General features: G+C 34.1%; 1 long non-coding RNA gene across 1 annotated transcript; it reads right to left on the minus strand.

Annotated features, from left to right (window-relative positions):
* Positions 1–2,440: 2,440 nt before the first annotated feature.
* On the minus strand, positions 2,441–20,387 carry LOC143235245 (uncharacterized). The gene is made up of 2 exons (XR_013018982.1): positions 19,945–20,387; positions 2,441–3,072 (listed from the first exon to the last, which is right to left on the minus strand). It is a non-coding gene; the product is annotated as an uncharacterized LOC143235245 (long non-coding RNA).
* Positions 20,388–21,140: the final 753 nt, after the last annotated feature.

Below are 21,140 nucleotides of genomic sequence, written 5' to 3' on the forward strand. Positions count from 1 at the left end.
AGTCACCTTCACACGTTTTCAAACACTTCAAGTCAAATAAACACAACATAATCACAGAAAACACTCAAATACTAAATAAAGAAACAAACATAAACAAACGCAAAATTAATGAAGCCTTACTTATACAACAACTCAAACCCAAAATAAACCATCACAAAGGAACGCCTTTATACCTATATGGAAAATAATTTAATAAATAATAATAATAAAATGAATAATATAAAATTATATATTCAAACATCTAAGCACGCCTTCTACATTCCGACACTCAATTACACAATCCCTTTCAAACATGTGGTCAGCTTCTGGTCAGTTAGTTACCTCTTTCTTTCTTTGTGAACCTCACGATGACCGTTGTTCGCTCCTCTACGTAAAAAAAAAAAAAATCTCAACCCAAATGAGTCGTTTTTACATATATATTTTTCCCTACAAGTGGGTTTTCTCGACCTCACTGGTTAAACTATTTGATGAACTCGACAATAAGTTGCATCACAGCCGAGTTCTGGGAGGAAAGATTTATGCATCACAGCCGAGTTCTGGGAGGAAAGATTTATGCATCACAGCCGAGTTCTGGGAGGAAAGATTTATGCATCACAGCCGAGTTCTGGGAGGAAAGATTTATGGAAAGATTTATGCATCACAGCCGAGTTCTGGGAGGAAAGATTTATGGAAAGATTTATGCTGTGAATATTCAGTAAAGTTTCCAATTACGTAAAAGCTACTTTAATTTACATCTCACTTTTTCTGTATCTTTTAAAAATGTAAGAAAAGTTAACTATTTGTTGCTTTGTGATGTGTATATAGTAACACACGTAAACGTTTATAAGACAACTAAAACCAACGGAACAGACTAAAGATGTGTATACAAACATCACTCTTGAATGAGCTATTTTAGGGGTAATTTTGTAGCCTTTACTTCTTGACGACGAGAAAGAAACCAACTTGAAATAGAAATGTATCTCAGAACGGCTGATATAAGTATTAACACTTTATTGATAAGTAGAGAACAACGTTTTGACCTTCCGAGGTCATCTTCAGGTTAACCTGAGATATATTTTTGTAGCCTTTAATGATTGAGAAACTAGAATGGATATTATTTCTCGTATAGATTACTTTATCACATGTTAAATTATTATGGTTTTAAATTATCTGTAAGATATAATATTTAAAAGGCTGTTAAAGAAAATTAGCTCCAGTTATATTTGACCTATAATTAATTGAATAGATTCTGTGAAATGTAAGCATAAAAAAAGTTTATAAAAGTCGTTTTCTGGTCAATCATCGACGGAAGTTCAAGGAAGTGGAGCTTAAAAAGATGGATTCTAGTGCTTCCTGTTCGTCTTGTGGACTCATAGTCTCGATGATATGTTGCGTAAATCCACATTAAGAAATAAGTTAGCATCCACAAGCTGGAGAAAGAATTAATTATATGATCCCAGTCTTCTGTTTCAGAGAACTGGATCTTCCTGCTCTAATGGATATTAAACCAAGATGTCATATTTTGTGCTGTTGGCCTGAGATCATCGAGCTGACATTAAATAAGGTCTTACAGCTCTAATATCACTTCTAAAGCTATAGCATATCAGAATCGTCATGGGTGAAATTGTAACTCTGGGCATGTGTCTCGATATCTTTATTTTCAATTCTAGTATGTTTGCTAAAGGAACAGTTTTTCCGTTTCCTGAAACGAAGGAGTAAGTTCGATTTTGTTGTGTCCAGGCTGGTAGTTAGGTAACTTGTCACCAAAATGTTACTCATTGCTTTGCTATATTCAAGTCTGTGGTTTATGTGCTCTGGGACGTAACTGTTAACATCTTCTCAAACTTCATTACTTGCGAGACATACACCACTCGCCCTCAATTTATAAACTTGATATATTGCTGTTTCTAACAGTTATAACATCTTCAAGACAGGAGTCTCGGACAGTGTTTTTTTTTATGTCATGACTGATTGGCATAACATAAAAAGTTACATTAAAACTCATATTGGTTGTGCCTGCCTCCAAAGTTATTTAAATGCAATCGTTATGAATTTATTTATTTTTTAATATAAAGGTTTTTGATTACCGAATACCAACAAATGTATTCTAGGAGAAGACTCTCATACAAAAAGACCCTCACAACTCATCCTTTAAGATTCATCGAACATATTTTAAGGAAAAGACCTGATTTTGTATTAGAAATAAACTCTTTAAATATTTTTATATAAAGTGGTGTCAGTTTTGTTTTATGTAAAACTTTATTTTTGGTGTCATATTTTCCCAGTCAAGGTACGTTGACGCAAAATCAGAAATACTAACAATTATTCTATTAATGATAGTCATAACTAAACACTTTAAATGCTTAAAATTTTCGTCGTTAAATTTTCCAATAATATTTTTCATTTGAGAACAGTGAGAAACTATACTATCAACTATCAACCAACAACCAGTCAGAAGCTGTTGATAACAATATTTTATTTACGACCATACAATACCTTTCAAAATTTAGAAATATTGTTATTTACAATAATTTTCATGAATATTTAATTAATTTGTGTAGCAGAAGTCAAAATAGGTTTTGTTAAAATATATAATAGCTTAAAGTAATCTGACTTTGCTTCACAGTTTAGCTCATTCTCATAAGCAGACAATAAATATGATACCTTATCATTTTATAGCATATAGTAATATTTTCAAGTAAAAAAGTCAGATATTGATGTAATATTCACCTTTCCTGACACACACTGTCTAATTTGGATTATAAAAATGTTAAATATACTTTAGAATAATCCACTATGTAATATACTAGAAGCTGATTGTAAACAAAGTGAAATGTTGAATTAAACTGAACATTTCTGTGACTCTAGTGACTCCACTCTTTATATTCTAAAGCTAATGTTGACATTTATTACAGAATAGAAGTGTCCAATGGTCAAGAAGTGCTGCATTTTATACTGTAGTACATATTATTGGCACCACGAAAAACAACAAGAAAAGAGTATCCCCCGCTGGTACAGCGGTATATCTCCGGATTTAAAATCAGCGGTTCGATTCCCCTCGGTGGACTGAGCAGATAGCCCGATGTAGCTTTGCTATAAGAAAAACACACAGAAAAGAGTGAATACTTTAAATTAATTTTTATTAAGAACCTATAATGTACAACAACTACGTTTTTTAGTTGAGGTACATGTTATAATAAATTATTTTTTACACTGTTTGGGATTTAAATTTGAAAAGAGTATACTAGATTCAGTCTAGCGTTTCCTAGTGGTTAAATTGCTGGGCTCAGGGTATGAAGGTCTAAAATTAACATCGTATGCTGACTTTAGCCGTGGCTGCATTATAAGTTGTTGATGTTGATTGTTTAGCGCAAAGCTACACAATGGGATATGTGCGTCCGTTGTAGGAAATTCATTCACTGATTTCAGTATTGTAAGTCCACAAACGTACCGCTGATATACTGACAGACAGGCTGCGTTATAAGAATGACAGTTCATCCTGTTTCCGGTTCAATATGTGGCAAAGACTTTCTGCTACTGAGTGCCTACCTACCCTCTGATTAGTAGTTCAAGATTAAGGAAGACAGCAAATAGCTTCGGTAACTTTGTAAAAAATACAAATACAATGGCTTTATTAGTGTTTCTAAGCGGATACTATATGTTTTTAACATCAGCGAATTTATTAAAACAAAACATGTAGATTTTACCAATACAATCTTTATATTATTACATTTAATCTAATTTAAATGACAATTTTATTTGGCTTAAAGTGACACTAGATTCATTTGAAGGTGCGAAACACTAACACTTTTTGGTTATATAAATGTTTCTATGTAAAAGCAATAGACGTAGAAATAATCAAACAGAGACTTACTCCCAATTCTATTCGCATATTAAGGAGAAACAGGAATAAATCTTCAATAGCCACGAAACTCGAATTTCTTTTGCGAAGATTTAAAGTTAATCTATGAGATAGTCCCCTCTTTATTAGCTGCCGTATATTTTTGTGTACCAGCAATACCAAAGATAGGGTGCGCATATACCCGATTCGATTTTATTACTCATCAAAATCGCTATCAGCCAACCTTCAAATTGAAATTCTTTTAAGTAGGGTTAAAGAAAGATTAATCTAAGAGACCTTGGGCTTGATCAAATACATTAATAGGAAATGTTTGACCTCCTGAGTCTCTAACTTCAATTATATCTCAAATCAATCAGGAAATGACGGAGATATAAACTAAAAGTTTGTGCTTGAAAATAAAAACTCAGAACCGTTTTATGAGCCACTATGCTGCGGCTAAAAAGTACTTTATTTGATTGAAAATTTGTGACTCTGCAGCAATTTCCACAAAACTGTTAATTTTTGCGAGTAACTATAGTTGATGATTATTTTTATTTTCTTTATTCCCTTCAAAATATCCAAATTTTTTTTTATTTTAATTTTCTGACCTGTTTTACACAAAGAAGATACACAAACAAAATCATTTTTTTACCCTAAATGATAAAAAATACAGGACGGAGAAAGTAATACCATGTTTTAAATTCAGTCTTCTCTTAATAAATCTTAATACCATTCTAAGAGTAAAAAAATATTAATTAGAAACACATAAAATAACAGAAATCACCAGCTTTCAATATGTTGATCAAGTAGAATATTAGAATATATCTTATTCGATATGTATAATATCTTAATATTGTTTGTTTTGAATTTCGCACAATGCTACTCGAGGGCTATCTGCGCTAGCCGTCCCTAATGTAGCAGTGTAAGACTAGAGAGAAAGCAGCTAGTCATCACCACCCACCGCCAACTTTTGGACTACTCTTTTACCAGCGAATAGTGGGATTAAGCGTCACGTTATAACGCCTCCACGGCTGAAAGGGCGAGCATGTTTGGTGCGATGGGGATTCGAACCCGCGACCCTCGGATGACGAGTCGAACGCCTTAACACGCTTGGCCATGCCAGGCCTATCTTAATATTATCCAACTTAACTCAGACCAAGCATGACTCAATGTTTATAGCACTGAACTCCAGTGTTCGAGACAAAATGTGGCAGAACAGACTTTCCACTTTCAGCTTTTGCTGTGTTATAAAAGTAACAAATAATATCGTTGTTCGTTTTACAAAGCCCTTGTAATAGCAGATACTTCCGACTGTTTGTCTTTTTCATAGTTCAACATTGTGGAAGACTACACCTGAAACATAGGTTTCTCCGACCAGGCCTGTGTTTGCATAAGGTGCTTTTGAAGTTGAAAATTTCAGTTCTATTTCAGAGTAAATTAAAAAGGTAATTTCAATTTATTCGGGATGTAAATTGTATTGTTTTTTTGTGTGTTTTAAATGTCTCTGAAACATTAATAAGGTTTAACATTAGCTAAACACTTTAACTCAACTCACCCTTTATTGTGTACTTTTGAAGGTAGTTATAGATATACAAAAATAATATAAAGACACAAAACAATTTACTCATACCATTTTTTTTGTTTTGTATTTAGATCTTAGCCCTTCGACGAAGATGCACTTTATTGCGTTATACCTTTTACAAGTTAATAAACTACTTTTTCACTGTATTATGAACCCAAATGTTGGTTGATAAATGTAAATAAAAAAAGGCAACATGGAACTGTCGCCAATAGCTTTTATTGGACAATGTCGTGAAAAAAATTATTTTTAATTACGCAAAAGTTATTCTGTACATCAAGATGGAAATAGGAAGATTTTTTGTTTGGAATTTCGCACAAAGCTACTCGAGGGCTATCTGTGCTAGCCGTCCCTAATTTAGCAGTGTAAGACTAGAGGGAAGGCAGCTAGTCATCACCACCCACCGCCAACTCTTGGGCTACTCTTTTACCAACGAATAGTGGGATTGACCGTAACATTATACGCCCTCATGGCTGGGAGGGCGAGCATGTTTAGCGCGACGCGGGCGCGAACCCTCGACCCTCGGATTACGAGTCGCACGCCTTACTCGCTTGGCCATGCCAGGCCCGAGAGAGAAAGAAGTCACACGAATCTCAAGAACAATTGTTTTCTTATAATTATTTTATCAAATACTTTATAAACAAAGATATGAAACTTGTAATTCTATAAGTAACGAAGAAATAGAACTGTTCTTTCTTTCTCCTTAGCAGATAAATTTAAAAAAAAATTGCATCAACCAATTTTGAAATTCGAGAAAATTAGATTTTAATATTACTAACGCCATTTTATTAAAGTTCAAACTTTTGAGGCCACATAAAGCTAGTGATAACAATTTCAAGATACCGTTTTTTATTTATATTTCATCAACCAACATTTGAGATCATAATACAATGACAGAAAGAAGTATATTAATTTGTAAAAACTATCTGTGAAGTTTTGATACACCTAAGAAGGTTTTGTGTCAATTTGTGAAGATAGTGTTAAGGCTGATGATAAAGGATTTTTGAACAACTATAATAAAACAGCTGATGTAAAAATTTCCAGAAAGTTCAGGACTCAGGAACTATAATAATAATAATACACCTTCCAGAAATTGTAGTTGTTACTGAAGTCAAACAGTAAAATAAAAAAAGGGTGGGGGAGAAAGGAACTTCGCAAAAACTTACTGAGTTACAATGATTTAATACGCTTATGTGAATTTAAAACTTACAATTGATCTTACAGTTATAGAATGCTATTCAAATGATATGTCATAGTTTCACTTATAATTAAAAACTAAGGGGACTTTAGCAGTTAAAGCTGATGTCCATGAGGTTATTTTTTATGGCATAAAAAAAGTTAGGCCCAGCCGAATTTACGTAACGTACACTTAATGGTTCTGATTTTCACCACAGAAGTCTATTCTTCTAGGGATATTTGTAGACATTATTACTTGGTCAAGAAATTAATTTACGCTAGTCAAATTATTTCCTTCATCGTCCAAAACATGTTTAATATATGTTGTTTCGGTTATAAGCATTCATCAGATACAATCATGTTTAGCGTAAAGCCTAAACCGGTTAATTCCGATGTAAATTTTAAGGATAAAAACGTAACACACATTAAAATAAAATAGACTATTTTTAAAGGATGAAAAAGTACTTGTCTCAGAAATATATTTTCTTCACAAAGTAATAATGTTATTATATTAAAAGTCACTCTTTTTGTTTCCTCGCTTGAACCTAAGCTTGACCGTATGAAGTCTTGCAGGTAAATTGTGACGTTTTAACAAACGGTACGTAGCTGAATTTCAGGAATTTTAATAATTTAAGGAAAAACATGTGCTTCTAAGGTTTTATTCAATACAGGACATATAATAAAGATTAAGCACAGTTTCTGAACTATGTTCAAGGAGTCTTAATTTAATATTCATTGTATTTTAAAGCACATTTTGCATATTATGCATCAGTTTGATATTACGTCAATGACCGATGGTTGAAGCGTCCATAATAACATATGAGTCATACGATAAAATAAATACAAATAATATGAATATTTCAGTTAGTCCTATATATACTATTAGCCTCCCGTATGTATATTTTACATAAATATTAGTGATTTCACACCAATACTTCAACCAGTTCTTTACAGTGAGTATTGTAATGAGAGTAAAATGATAACCACTTAGAATGATTGTTACTAAGAAATTGATAAGGTACAAAAATATTAATAATGTTTTAAATGTGTTACTTTGCAGACGTTAAACAAAGTCGACTCAACATTTATGAGCATTATTTCCATGCCGCTTTCACTCACTTTATCGATTTCTTTGTTGCTGTGTGATGTCTTGTGGGTTTGTTTGACTGCTTCCATTTGTGTATGTGCACTAAATCTTTAGTGTGTGTGAAATATAGAGAAAAAGAGCAAAACAAAAAAAAATCATAAGAATATGTTATGTTCTGTACGCCAGTGATTTAACGCTATGATATGAAACTCCTCCCAAACTGGATATTAACAAATAACGCAAAAAATAGTTTTCAGACACGAGAGAGCGTATTTTCTAAGATCGTGACGTTTTGTTACAGCACGTGGTATTCGCTCTTAACTGGAACGAAATAACAACCATAACCTCTTCTTTGGTCTCTCACAACAATGACAAAAACTTCTTCAATAATACCTAAAAAAATCACTTTCGTAATTTTCGCCCTGTCGTTATTTATCATCCAAAACCTCATGAGTAAATCGTTTTTTGTTTTGTTTTTTTACATGCATCACATTAGCTAATGAACTGGATACCAGCTGTTTTAGAAACCTACACCCACACGGTACTGCTCGTAATAGAATGAGAAAAATATATGAACTTTTGATAATGTGTGACAATAGAAAAAAAAAAAAAAAAAAAACCTCAAATTATGGCCATACGTTTACAATCACAATACAATAAATCTTACACCATCAAAATAATAAAATTTTCAGATGTACAACTGTACAGTGAAGCTCAACTCGGTTGGTTACAGACACCAACATTATTCAGAATACAAATGCACTGGTTTGCACAATTATATTAAAGCAGAATGATATTCCGAAAGCATTTTGATTGTCAACCGTAAGACTGCATATGATCAAGCTGTTCATGTATTCTCTTAATTATCAGATTTATTCATACATTCGCTCATTCCATTATAGCAGTTTCATGCTCGTGTACAAAGTAGGTTTGACTTCCTGTACGTCTTATAGACTTACAAACACAAAATATGACTCCGATGCATGCATCTGCAATTGGAGAGAGTGAGTAAGTTCAGGCACTAGATGTTCATCTTGTAACTTACAACCCGTGTCATCTGGTGCATGAGGATCATGTTTAAGTACATGTGTACCAAATCCTTGACTAATAATGTGTTCTTTTTTTGTGATAATACAAGACATTACTTGTGGAAGGAAGAACTTCTGTTGAACGATCTTTCTCGAAGAGAATTACTCTACCACTATCAGTTTTATTTACATCAAAAAATCCACGAATCTTATTTAACAAAACTTTCTGCAGCTTTCTCTACTTCCTGGCTGAAAGTTTCAAGACCCAAACTATCAAGCAGTTTATAATGCTGTGTAACACTTTCCATCTAGTTTTTTTTTTCTGTGTCCTGCTATAAATGACGTAGTGCCACACCCTGTTAAATCATTAAATCATTAAACCATAAATGTAATATATTTATGACTGTTCTACTTAGGCGATAATAAATTGTATGAACTGGAATATATTGATGTTTCTTTGAAGTTCCAGTCTTCATTCACAGAAACCTGCAGTTTATTTTTTCAATGTGGGCAAGCAAAAGAACCAAGAAGAATTGTGTCACGGGCTGAGATGACAAAGCAATCAGCGTTACCTTCAGTCGAGTGAATAATAATCCTAGTATCTGGTTTAAGATGGCTGACATCCTTCCTTGGATTTGTATGATGCACATCCTCTTTGTTTGTGAAGCCGCGACCACAATAAATTTTATTAAGCGATGCTATTTGCATCAATTTACTGAAAGGAAAAGAAATACAAAATCTGTTTTATTAACAAGCAAAACTAAAAAGTGGTCCAGTTATTTGGCAAAGGAAGTTTCTTGCCTTCTTGTATCTTAAGATGGCTGTAATGGGTATTGAAACTTTTATTAAAATAAAGTTTAGAACAACGTTTAGACCTTCTTGAATTAACCTGAAGATGATCTAAGAAGGTCGAAACGTTGCTCTATACTTTACTTTAATAAATGTTTTAATATCCATGCCATCTGTCTTGAGATACAATTTTTACTTCAAGTGGATATCTCGTCATCACGAATTTCTTGACTTCAGTTGCTCACCTAATTGGCTTGCTTCCCATAGCCTGCCTGTCACTGGTACTTTTTTTGATAAACTGCTTGTAATATCATTGATATCAGTGTTATCTGTAGTGAACTGTACAAATTTCACATGTATTAAGTATGGAGGTATAACAGCTCCATTTTTGGTACTAATGTATTAAGGATACTTTCATCAAGAGCTGCATCACGTTTCAGAACTGATTTATAGCTGAGGGCATCTCCTGCATTTTGGAATTACTGCACAAGTTGCTTTGATCTGATTGCTTGTTGCAATGTGCTCTCTAACCCAATATTTGTGGTGCCCATTACTTACCTTTGCTGACACCGTAGACCATATCCTGGACAACGCTAAGACGCTGTTTTGTATTATCTTCCGATTCATCCAACTCATTAACTAGTACAAACATATATAACGTATCTGGAATACAGCGTAGTGCATCATTCTTATTCACATCAAAACCTTTATGTTCAGGATGTGCCGTTGTATCTCTTCGCAGTTTCAGTGCTACTTGTACTAACGACATGAAAATATCTTTTGGCTGGTATACGCAGGAATATGCAGGGACTCATTTTCAGTAATAGCCAAATCAGAAATTGGAACACAATTGTATTTGGTAGACACAAGTAGTGTTTTACTGTCTGAAACACACTGATCATGCATAACAATAAAGTCAAAGGTATCTCTTGTTTTGGACATAAGACAGTTCTTAAATAACGATATATGACTGATGAATGACAGTGGTGTGTTAACTTTGGCTTTTTCAGCCAGAACACAATAACATTCCAAACTGAAGATAGTTCTAGCACATGACCTTTATCGGCAGAACACTGCACGTCGTTTGAGAGCCGTGCCATAGCTAAATCCATGTTTTCACTCTCCCATGTTGTAGGCCTCATAAGGCGACTGTAACAAATTATATGGGATTTTTCTTCAGCTGTAATGAGATCATATACTCCAGTTAAGCCTAAACTTATTTTCTGGTCAAAGGCAGCAGCTTCTAATATGTACTGGCTCATTTTAAATATTGTTACGGGTATTCGTCTGCTTTACAGATTGAGTTTAACAAAATATACAAACAATCCAGTCAACGGGTTTTACAGATCTACGGGATAATGCTGGCAGTTTTTTGATGCTAACTTTCTGGGAAGTGCTAGTCTTTGTTAAGCCAGATGTTAATATTTTCGATTGACATTCTAGTCTCTGGAACTTTCCTTTGTCCATACTATACATAGCATTGTTTATTTTATACTAATGAACTAGTTTCTTCACCACTAAATACATTCTCCAGCCTATCTGTGACATCTCGGCTTTTCCTATCCCTCAGTTTTTGTTTTTGCTTTCTTATTTGTGTCACTTCTTTGATTTTTTGTTGACCCTGACCGCTTGCATCCCTTAACTCATACAACTTAACCTTGTCACATAATCTGTATATAATAATAGTTCATAACACAAGTTGCAAGAGATAAACCTGAAACAAACTAACATACATCAACATGCTTCAAAATAAAACTCTCAGAAGGACACACAGTGTCAGACATTAAATAATGAAAATGTAATGTAAGACAAGGTAATACCTGTGTATCACATTACAATTGATGAAACTTGGAATGATAAAATGGTCTACAGTCATAGTTCTTACATTCAATATTTTATAGTAAATGATGTTTAAAGATGGCGATCTTGTGTGAATGCAGAAGAGGGTATAGTTGTGCTAATCCTTGTGTTTTACATTCAGTTTCCAGATTATTTATCCTGTCGCCAATGCTCTTTACTACTTCTGTATTGTTTTTCGCTGATGTTATTTTATATTTCTATAAATTTATTATTACAATATTTCTGCATCCAATGACCTTTACTACTTCGGGTTTGCTGTTATAATACTTCACTACATCATTCTTGGATCTTATTTTAAATTAAATGTTCCTCAGACATTTCTTCCTTGTAATTCTTCTCTTGAATTCCATATATTTTATCTCTTGGTTGTCTTTCTTCTTCACATTTTTTTTAACTTTCTCCTCATTGTTTTATATCTTCTTATAAGCTCTTTTCACTCTTTCGTCATTTCCAGCAAACTTTTGACTTCACTTTGAGCACTTCGGTTTCTAGATGTGTTATCTTGGCATCGATGTTCTTTTCAACGTCATTGATTTTGCTGTTGTGATCATTTTGGGTTTCTTTTTGTATTTCGTTTTTGACGGTATTATTTTTACTTTTTATTGTCCTTCAATATATATCTGGAGTACAAAATTCGTTTTTTTTCCTAAACTTCCATCCCTCCAGTATCTCAGCGGTATGTGTGCGAACTACAACGCTAAAAACTGGGTTTCGATACCTGTCGTAGGCAGAGCACAGATAGCCCATTGTGTAGCTTTGTGCTTAATTTAAAACAACAACCTAAACTTGTTTTTACCTCTTCAATCTTTTTGCTGTAATCCCGGTGTAGTATACTTTCTGTAGTTTCGTTCATCTTATTTGTATCTTTAATTAGACTTTAAACCTTACGTTTATTTCTTTTAATACCTTTATTAAATGTTTTTGTCTTACTTCTTTATCATATTTCATTTCATACAGTTTTCCTGTCTGTCATCTAATTTTGGCCCGGCATGGCCAGGTGGTTACGGTACTCGGCTTGTAATCCGAGGGTCGTGAGTTAGAATCCCAGTCACACCAAACATACTCGACCTTTCAGCCGTGTAGGCGTTATAATGTGACGGTTAATCCCACTATTCGTATGTAAAAGAATAGCCCAAGAGGTGGCGGTAGGTGGTGATGACTATCTGCCTTCCCTCTAGTCTTACATTACAAAATTAGGGACAGCTAGCGCAGATAGCCTTCGTGCAGCTTTGCGTGAAATTAAAAACAAACAATCTTTTAATTTTACGAAAATTTATTTTATTTATTCCGAATTTTCTTTTTATGTTCTGTCTCCACTGTTTCACGATCTCCAACATATTTTTGATTTCGCTACGTGCTTGTTTTATATTGAAATTTAGTCAAAGCTCTGTTTTATTTTTACAAACATAATCCAGTCTCTGACATAAGCTGTTGCGACTCGCTTTATCCCTTTGCAGATTGCTTTTAATTATTTGGTACAAATAACACGAAATTCAGTCCATTATAAAATAACAAAATTATTGATTTCTTCAGTAATATTCTACGTGCAGCTTTCCCTGATAGACTTAATTACGTGTCTATCATTTCACACTAAACTTAATCGACTCAAACTTGCGACTATCTAACTTTCTGATCACTAGTACACTGACTGGATAACTTTATCTCACTCAGTATCTCTACTTCACTGAATAAGTGGATCATGTATCTCTGAATACAAAATACGATTTCCTTCATATTGCATTAAGTTTCAAGAGTCGCCGTCATCACTATGTTGCGTTAGAAACTCTCTTTAGCTTACAGCATTAAACTCCAAAAGTAAAACGTTAAAATTTAGCCCAAATTGGTATTCGTTTGCAAAATGTAATATTTCTTTCACACTTAATGACACTAGTGATACTTAATCATACGAGAACACCAACATTTGAGTACCACAGTTGATATTCTGTACACTGTATCAATATGCAAAGGATTTTGTTCACACCGTGTTAGTTTACTAGAGCTGATATTCTATACATTGTAATAAACTGTATTAGTGTTCTAAGCTTGATATTTTCTACACGGTATTGGTGTATCATATTAGATATTATTCAAATTGTATTAGTACAGAATTGATACTGTTTACACTGTATTAGTATACCAGAAATAAGATTATTTACACTGCATTAGTGTACCAGAGATAAGATTGTTTACACTACATTAGTGTACCAGAGATAAGATTGTTTACACTACATTAGTGTACCAGAGATAAGATTGTTTACACTACATTTGTGTACCAGAGATAAGATTGTTTACACTGTATTAATGCACTAGAGATAAGATTGTTTACACTACATTAGTGTACTAGAGATAAGATTGTTTGTACCTTATTAGTATAACCTCATCGATCTGCTACAAGTTAGCTACGTTTATAATTTACGGTTAATGAAATTTAACAGCATAATAAACTTTTCTAACTTTCACAGTTATCTCTAAGAGAGTTTATATGCTAGGAGAAAACAGTAGTCACTAGTCCGTATATACTGTATGTATATCTACCCTACATAGGAATCTTTTACCTATTTAACACAAGTGTCTTCATATGAAATTGATGATGCGTCAGTTTCCCTGACCCACACGCTGTTGTCATCCTGAGAAACATTACCACATATCTCTTCAGCTCCATCAAATCTCGGTTCCATCCAGCTGTGACTTCAATATTCACGCTCTCGGGTCCCAGCTGAGGCCTGGGGTTTGTTGTAAGTAACGCAGCGAAGATCCTTGATGACGTTTAGTCATTAGAACTAGAACTGCGGCAGTGGCTTATACACTCTTTGGAGTATCCATTATACCCGCTTTACACAGTGAAGGGAAATCCAACATATGAACGAAGTTTATATTATGTTTACGTATGTAAATAGATAGATATGCAACTGTACGCGAGAGAGACCCAGGCGTGGTCTCTGGTGCTCAGCATGCCCTGATAGTGAATTCTTTCTTTCAAAACTCCGCATTGCAATTTGGATTCGTCGTTGTCATATAATAGTGAAGGTGAAATCCCATTCATTATTTGATTAGCAAGAGTAGCCCAAGAATCAACGGTGGGTATTGTTAACTTTCTGTCTTCCCTTAAATATGTATTCAGAATGAGGGACGACTAGACATGGCCTTTATGTAGCTTTGCATTAAAATCCGAAAGGCAGAAAAATAGATATTCTGATATACAAATAATTCGGTGGAATATTAGAGAGAGAGAGAATGTTGAAGGCTATATATAATGTTACTTTAAATGATTACAGAAACAACGTATTCTGTCCACGTGTATGTACGAACACAAGAATACGATCACGCAACTCCCAACCCCACTGGTTCTTAAAGTATGGTGTGTCACCTTATTCTTTTCAATCAGCTTTTAGGGTTAGCGCTGTGGAAAAGATATAAACCTATATTATGAAACGTACCGCACTGTCGGGCCATTGATGCGCTATAGGAATACCAGTGAAATATTATTGTTCGATCAGCCAACACTTGTTAGTAATGGTGTTGATTAGTTGTTTTTCCTCTAGTCTGTCCGTTTAAAATGCTAGGCGACTATGCGCAGGTAGACCTTTGAGAAACTGTGCGCGAAAATCTGAAGCAAACAAAATCATTATTAATAAGGACTTCTCTTTAAGAAGGAATTATTTACAAAGGGTTTACACTAAGGGTTTTATATTATTATAAATTTCAGATATATTAAATTCCTAATAACATTTTTTCCCCTGCTCTGATAGTTTCATGCTTGTGAATATTCGCCATACCAAAACGCTTGCAGCTGCACGTTGCAAGTACCTGTGAGTCGCAAGGCACGCTTTCGGCACGCGTTGGAACATGCGGCACGTGCATTTTGGCGCCTGATTTCATCTCACGTTGCCAAGACCTTTATTATCCGCACGTATTCTCACGTGTATTATTGTTGTTACATGTCACAGCCGCTTTTCATTACTAGTTGCTACTTGGACCACAGCCTAGCTTTAATCTTTCAAAGGCCGTGACTCATTCACTTCGCTCACCAGTCCGTATGGATGATTCTGTAGTTCGTAAATTAAATGTGGTCCAGCTAGTCAGCATCCTTCTCTCACGTGGATATCATGTGGCATGCGTAACTTAATTCAACACGTGTGCTACACCAATACATCAAGTATATCAAACTAGCCAAGAAAACTACACAAAAATCATGTTTCAACTATCGAAATGCAGTTAAACGTATAAATAACTCATTCCAAGCAGTCTTAACAAATATTATTGATTCTAATTCTTAAATTCTCCCAATAACTACATAACTATTTTTCAAAATTCTATTACTTTCTTTAAACATTTAACAATTTTACAAACAACAATTTGTTGTTGTTTTTTATATCTCTCTGCAGAGAAGCATACAGTTTTCCAAGTTTTCTTCTTCCAAACAGTTTTCAATGGACCACCGTTCCTTCAATTCTTGTAAGTTTAACTTGCAACTTGGAAGACTTATATTTTGATTCAATACGCCTAAACACATTTTTAAAAATTTATACGGTAAAAAATCAATGAATTAATATATTTATATTTTGGACTCCTCTGCAGTCATGTTTAAAGCAACCAAAATGAAAATTGGCACAAATATATATGTTCATACGTCACACACATTCACATTCCAAATAGTTGGAGTTGCCCATTTTGAATCTTTTTAGAGGTGTCAGAGTTCACAGAAAACATAATTGTGTGGGTTTTGTTCAATTACTCAGTCATATTTTAACCATTATGCATGAGGTTTCGTATGAAAATATTCTCTGCAAGTCCCAGACAGAGATATACACAGTTTGTGAATTTTCATCTTTTGTTCAGTTTTCATCAAGGAACGAACAATTTGGGAGTTTTGTAAACTGTTCACGTGTATGTCAACCAACTTACTTGGAAAATGGTATAAAAATATCTTATTCCAGGTACAAAGCAGTGATGTAGACAGTTTTATATGTTTCTGTTATCAGTGTTGAAGGAATATCTGGAGTATGTTTTAATTATTCAGCATTAGATACTAACGTTGAACGAGTATCTAGGCTATATTTATTTATAGATGATTGTAAACCAATATTGAAGTAGTATCTAGGTTATGTTTTAATTATTCAAGGTTATAAACTAACGTTGAAGCAGTAACTGGTGTATGTTTTTATAATTCAATGTTGTAAACCAAACCTTGGGTATATTTAATCATTTAAGGTTATTAACTAACGTTGAAGTAGTATTATCTGAGGTATATTTTAATTAATCGAGATTATGAGGTTATAAATTATTAATGAAGTAGTATCTAGTATATGTTTCAGGGTTACAAAGAAACGCTAAAGAAGTATCTGTCGTATGTTTCAATTATTCATGATTAGAAACGGACTTTATATTTTAATTCTTCAAGTTTATGCAACGTTGAAGGAGTATCTAGATTACGTTTTAAATATTTAAGATTACAAACCAACGTTGAAGGAGTATTTGGGTTATGTTTTAATCATTCAATGTTATAAATCAATGTTAAATGAGTATCTGAGTTATGTTTTAATCATTCAAAGTTAGAAATCAATGTTGAAGAAGTGTCTTGTTATATTTTAATTATTGAAAGTTATAAACCAGTGGTGAAGTAATATCTGGGTCATGTTTTATTTTCTAAGCTAAAAGCCAGTGTTGAAATAGTACCTACCTGGTGTATGTTTTAACTATTTGAGGTTATAAACCATGATTGGAATATATAGGTTATGTTTTACTTGTTCAGGGTTATAAACCCGTGTTGAAGGAGTATATAGATTACGTTATTATTCACAGTAGTAAACCAGTGTTGGTGGAGCATCTGGGTTATGTTTTAATTATTCAAGGTTACAAACCAACGTTAAAGAAGAAAGTAGCTATATTATGGTTATTCAAGGTTCTAAACTAATGCTGAAAGAGGATATGGATTACGTTTTAATTATTGAAGGTTATAAACAATGCTGAATATTGAAATATTTCTGTAAAACCTTTGGCGTAGTATATATGAATATTGTTACATGTTAACAGTTTTGTTTTGAAATGTTACCCCTATTTATTGGCTATAATCATTATTGTATAATTTCTAATTCTACCAAAGTGGCACAGCTGTATGTTTGCATACTTATATCGCTAGAATCCGTATTTTGATGCTCATGATGGGGTGAGCACAGTTAGCCCATTGTATTACTTTGTGCTTAACTTGAAACAACCAAGCAATACCTAATTTTCAGTGAAGTGTTCTCGAAACACTGTTTCCAGTTGCTAATTATACAAGGTTACCTGTTCGTGGAAAATAGTAAGCGAAATTTTGACAAAAGAAAGCTCAGAATCCGAGATTCGGAGGGGTATAGGAAAATTCTAATATCGGAGAATATATAAGAGAAACAGATGTTTTTTAAACCAAGTAAAGTTTTCTTAACAGTGTTTTGTCAAGAATTCTTACATTTGGGTTTTCAAGAGATTTTGACTTTTTTAAACCGTTTTATTTCGGAAACGTAACGCAGAGCTGCTTTACAGCTGTAGGCCTCGATAAAGCAATATTGACTTTTTACGTGGCGCCTGACGTGGCATCTCACGCTAAAAGCACAGATGGAGTTTTCTAATGGATGCTTGAGCTCAGGGGAAATTACGTGAGGTGTACATTAGTCGCTGACGCCACACAAATTCCAAGGATATCCTCCATCTTTAATTTTTCATGGTAACCTATCACAGTTCTTACTCTTTCCATTGTGTCACTTACTGTATTGGTGAGCATCTGCCAGGCCTACAAAGCACATTTGGCTCTGCGCCAATAATCTTCGCAAGTCCCCTAGTGATTAGGATGACAGAGACGAACAAGCCTAGACTTAGGGCGGCGAAATTACGACCAGATCGAGCAAATCACCATGAAAAATTCATGATATTGTAGTAAGAGGTTGTGCTTCTATACTTACAGAGATACAGGAAAGTTAGTTCTCTTGCGCGTGGGGATGGAAGAGCAAGTAGTGCGAAGTGACTAAATTAAAATACATAACAACGTTAGAGTAAGAAAAAAAGTTTGGAAAACTTAGTCGCTCCTTTATCCTTACAAGCGAATTATCTTTGAAAATCTTGAAACTACGGAACAATAAAACTAAGTTTTGAATTGTGTAAAAATTCCTTATTAATAACTGTTAATTGTTTACGCTCATATTAACATGGGGCCCGGCATGGCCAAGCGTGTTAAGGCGTGCGACTCGTAATCTGAGGATTGCGGGTTCGCATCCCCTTCGCGCCAAACATGCTCGCCCTTTCAGCCGTGGGTGCGTTATAATGTGACGGTCAATCCCACTATTCGTTGGTAAAAGAGTAGCCCAAGAGTTGGCGGTGGGTGGTGATGACTAGCTGCCTTCCCTCAAGTCTTACACTGCTAAATTAGGGACGGCTAGCACAGATAGCCCTCGAGTAGCTTTGTGCGAAATTCAAATAACAAACAAAACATACGAACATGGATTCCTCCTAGCACGCTGTTGTTTCAAGGAAAAAACATTTTTGAAGGGGTTATTTGTGTTATAAAAAAGTTCCTTCATGGAATACGAGTAAGATTTGTTTGGTATTTCTAAAATTATTAATGATTTAGTACAAGAAAATATTACATATTTTAACACGTTGTGTGACAACAATTCATTATATCAAATTTGATTTGTCAATTTGCCTGTCGAACTTCCTGTAACTGACATTTTGTTGTTTTAGCTATTAAGGTATCTTTTTCTCTGTTTTACCTTAAACTGCTGGTACGAATTGACAGACATCATTCGTGAGGCACTTCCTACAGAAATACTAGATTGCACTCATTAATAATCTTAATTTACAAACCAACAACTGAAGATTGCATTGTTAGCCTGCAGGTGGCTGTTTTAGTCGCCCTATTTCTCTTATGTTTATGCAGTAGACATAAAAGCGTACACAAAAATTTGATTGTAATTAATTATTTGTCATACGCCCTGTTGTTCATCTTTTCATTACACAAGTTCATTCCCTCTTGATAGCCTGTTTATCTTCATTAGGGAAGCCAGAACAGTTGGTCTAATTTAATAATATCCCTGTTTGACACTGGCTGCTTTCTGTTGGAGAGAGATTGCTACTGAAGTTTGCTGGTCCTTTCTCTTATTTACTATAATGGCAGAACTGAGTGGATCGTGAAAAATTGACAATTTCCCGTTTCACAGAAGTATGGATTTTGCTGGTTTAGTACACTTTGTGTACTTCTCACTAATATGTTAGAAACGTTTAATTAAAAGGTTGTAAACAGAAAAATATTTCATTTAGAATATTTTTCTGTTTACATTTCACCAAAATTATTTTTTATATTAAAATATATATGCATTTCACTTGTTTATAATACTTGCTTAGAAACAAACAAATCCAAAACAGATATTTATTTATTACTTATAATAAAATATTTTTCCTTTCATACGCTTTTATTATGTTTTTCAAACTACAATTATTTTTCTCAGCTGACTTTTGACATTTTATGCTATAATTTATTGATACGTTCTACGATTACCAGATAGTGCACTTGCTTGTTTTTTTTTCTTATCACGTGATCTACTGGGGTTCGTGAGACTGTGAAAGCACTTACCATTATTCCTCAAATTTTATCACCAGCGTTTCATTAAGGAAAGGAAACTCATTTAGGTTCTGCTCGTTGCCTTGACAACTTCTCTTCTGAAGTAGGCTGATTTGAGCAAAAGTGACGCACGTGCGACTTGCCCAAGGGCGGTCGTCAGGCCTATCTAGGTTGATTTTCAAATGACTCAGATTCTAGAGAAGCCTTTTAGATGCCCAGGCAAAAAGGGGAGGGACTTGTTCTCGAGAGTATAGTGACCATATAAAGTAGTATAGAAAGAAAGGCACACCTTAGAGTTTTCAATATCATTGTGTAATTTCAGAAAATGTGCCTACATATCGGAGAAAAGCAAGCGGTGGACAACTTGACTACACAGCTCCGGTGGTTTAGCGCTTTAACACACCAACTACTGTTCATTTATGTGTTTCAGTATTTCACAAAACTTCACACGAAGATTTCTTGTCAGCTGTCTATGATTTTGAAATGGTAGTCCAGAGAGAAATCAGCTAGTAAACAGTACCCACTACTAAATATTGGGCTACACTTTGCTCTGATCTGATGTGTAGCGAATAATGAAACCTCGGATTCACAATTCCTGCACGTTAAACACTATGCCACGCTTTACAGAGAGTGGACAAATAAAAGTGACCCCTCTTGAAAATGTTGTTATATCTTTTATTAGATAGCAGAAAAATATGTAAAACTACATGCTTTAAAACGCACTCGACAAGATATGTTCAAAATATAATCTCAAGTCCTAAATTTAACACTGGCTTTCATAAACACCTGAACTTTTCATGATTTTAGTTACATTTTCTCATAAAAGGTGTTGTGCACCTGTTGCATTGTCTTACTTCTTATCACAGTTAGCCTACAAGATGATCAGACAAGTTTCTCTGTAATTGTGGAGTCGTTAAAAGATATCTTAGAAAAAAGATAATTTATGTTATGGAATGGCCAGGAAAATCAGTTGATATCAATCCAACTAAATATTTACAAGCTAAATTAAACCAGTTAATGAAAGATCGCAAGCCAAACACGGAATATTAACTTTTTGAAGTACTCAAAGAAGGTTGACAGTCAATCACTAAGGAACAACTGTCCAAACTGTTGAAAGTATGTAACGTCAGTGTGAAACAGTACTGAAGTCCAAAGGAATGCAGACTAAATATTAACTTGTGAAACTGGTATGTGATATTTTAAATTTC

The sequence above is a fragment of the Tachypleus tridentatus genome, chromosome 12, assembly GCF_004210375.1.
Source record: "Tachypleus tridentatus isolate NWPU-2018 chromosome 12, ASM421037v1, whole genome shotgun sequence".
Taxonomy (NCBI): Eukaryota; Metazoa; Arthropoda; class Merostomata; order Xiphosura; family Limulidae; genus Tachypleus; species Tachypleus tridentatus.